The sequence below is a fragment of the Zingiber officinale genome, chromosome 1B (genome assembly GCF_018446385.1).
Source record: "Zingiber officinale cultivar Zhangliang chromosome 1B, Zo_v1.1, whole genome shotgun sequence".
In the NCBI taxonomy this organism is placed as follows: domain Eukaryota; kingdom Viridiplantae; phylum Streptophyta; class Magnoliopsida; order Zingiberales; family Zingiberaceae; genus Zingiber; species Zingiber officinale.
The window spans coordinates 15,500,471-15,503,421 of NC_055986.1; the positions used below are offsets into that span (position 1 = coordinate 15,500,471).

General features: G+C 32.6%; 1 non-coding gene across 1 annotated transcript; it reads left to right on the forward strand.

The window, feature by feature from the left end:
• Nucleotides 1–72, forward strand: TRNAC-GCA. The gene has a single exon. It is a non-coding gene; the product is annotated as a tRNA-Cys (tRNA).
• Nucleotides 73–2,951: the final 2,879 nt, after the last annotated feature.

Below are 2,951 nucleotides of genomic sequence, written 5' to 3' on the forward strand. Positions count from 1 at the left end.
GGGTCCATAGCTCAGTGGTAGAGCAATTGACTGCAGATCAATAGGTCACCGGTTCGAACCCGGTTAGGCCCTATTTTAAATTTTGATTTTTGCCCTTCCCAAACGCATGTGTTCAATTAAGCATTTAATTTAATCTCAAAATTGAATGATGCTACGGGACTGCTAAAGTCTGCGATCGGGTAATTATAATATTTTTTTTATTAATTTCATCACAGAATAAAATATTTTCATATACAATACCATCCAAGAAAAAAAAAATCTGTAACTGAAATGCTTCATTAGCAATAGAAAGATCAGTCTTTCTTAGTACTCTTCATCTCATTATAAATTTTAAAGCACATCTATAATAATAAAATTTTCAGAAACTTCAAACCTTAGAAGTGTCTGATCTTAATATTACAACTCGTGATGATAAATAGATCAATATCAAAATCTTGTATATAGATCCATCTCTCTCCTTTTCAAAAAACCAATTCCTCTCTGAATTAAGACATGTCAATGCTGATATTAATAGTTATGTTGAGAAATTGCAGTAATTATGTTTATTCCATGTGTTTCTCATCGTCCGTCTAGATTTTTTTCCTCTGAAAATATACGTCTGTCAAAAATTGATCTCTTATCCTATTATCATAAGTTTGTCCCTCTCTAACTAATTAAACATCGAGCAAGACAATAGGGTAACCGTGCGATGGAAGATAATATATTACATATACCTCACTATGCATTAGGGGAGTTGTGAAGTCCTAAGGGCAATGATAACTAAGAGATCTAAGGTTTGAGTCTTAGTTGTGCATATTGAAAGATAAGTGAGTCTAGGAATGTTGGTTACCTGGATGCTCTCTATGAGCGATTTCCAATTTATTCTAACGGCTAGTAGAATATTTTTATAAGGTCAAATTAAAAACTTCTTGGATTAATCAGTTCGATGAGCTTGATATTTGATTAAAAAAAAGTCGTGAAGCTTCAGGTCTTTGAAATCACTTTGTCGTCTATTGTAGGGGATTTTTTTTTTCCAGTGAGAAATGAGCCTAAGAATACTGACCATCCCTCCATAAATGCTTTCTGATTTACTTTGATGACCGTTGAAAATTTTTTATGGAACCGAATTAATCATCCCTGAAATTAGTCAATTCAACCAGCTACATATGATTAAAAAAAAAAACCTCATCGAAATCACTTTGCCATTTGCAAACATTGCAAGAAAATGTTGAGAAGGGCGTTGTCGGAAAGATGAAGAACGACGCAGAGCAGGGCGTGCACAAGGTGGAAGAGGTCGGGCAATTCACCTTCGACTCTTCATCGGTGTTGTTTCGGGGACATCCGTAACGCTAGTCAATCTGTGGGCGCTTGTCGTCAGCTTGCTACAAATTCTCCTGAGCAGCGACACTAGATTAATAGGGTCGGGGATGAGGGACCAGAGCCGGCCCTTGTTGTTTAAAGGCGTTGGGTGAAATTATAAATTATACCCCAATTTTAAAGGAAAAAATCTCTACCTAACCAGGATAATCTTATGAAAAACATATATGATCCATGATACGATACTCTATGTGAGTATAAGTAGCTTAATTTAAATAAAATGACTAGAAATCAAGAACACCCACAAAGAATATACAAATCCAAATCCAAATTCAAAGAACAAATGAAGAACATAAACCATCATCAAATCAAGTTAAATCTATGAATCTTAAATACTCATCAACTAAACTAATTCTTGATTTGATACTCAAGTAACTAAATTGTCAACATAAATTGAATCATCAAATCAAACTAAAATCTATGAATCGAAAACATTGCATCCTCAATATTGCTTTCAGACATACCCCTTGCTCTTTAGATCTTCCAATGAATCCTTGATTATTTGTTCCATGGAGATAAACTGCAAACCCAATTGGATCAGTTTCTTTGCAAGATTTTGTGTTCTCAGAAGTCCAGGTTGTGTATCCTTTGGAAATATGTAGACCCAAAGAAGAAATTGGAATTAAAATGTTTACAATAATGAAGCTAAAAATAGCCTTACAAAGGAGACAAGTTTGCTTAATTAGATTTGATTTCACAAGAGAAATGGGTCATACCTGGGCAACTTAAATTATGGGTAAAGTTCTTCAACTTTGGATACAAAGTCACTCCAATGAGAAATGGGTTCAACGTATAAATGCCTACCGGATGCTACAAGATTTTCGTATGCCAGAATGTGTGCAGAGCAACATCTTTGACATGAACAGGTCTCATATAAAAATCTGGATACTCTTCTTCAAAGCTTGCATATAGACCAGAAAGAGACATGTATACTGATTTACTATTCAAAACAACTAATATAGTATAAGCAACATAAGCAGCTCCAAAAGTTCCCCAGTGATGACATATTTAACAAAGTAGCTACAATTCATCTAAAATATGTCAAAGAAAGACAAGTCTTAACAATATAATAGGTTCCAAAGAGGAATCCCAACAAAACACACTTCATATAACAACTTTTCATTGAGTATATACAATTGTGTAATTGAAGAGTAGGAGCTTGAAAATCCAATAGTTCTTAAAAAATTGCATAGTTGTTCTTAAAAGCACTATAAGTACTTATTTTTTTTTGTTAAATTTAACAGTATTCATATATCATTACCAAAAAAACCAAAGATAACTCATTTAAAGTATATTCGTGATATATTTTTAAAAGCAAAGTCATCAATAATAACATCATATTTAATATTTTTCAAAATATTCTTTTCAATGTATAAAATTACTAATCCATTTAGCCTATCTTGAGTCATTGTGGTCCATAAATAAGATTTTATTAATTTTAATTTTGAAAAACTTCAACAAAGCAGCTACAACTCATCTAAAATATGTCAAAGAAAGACAAGTCTTAACAATAGAATAGCTTCCAAAGAGGAATCCCAACAAAACACACTTCATATAACAACTTTTTATTGAGTATATACAATTGTGTAATTGAA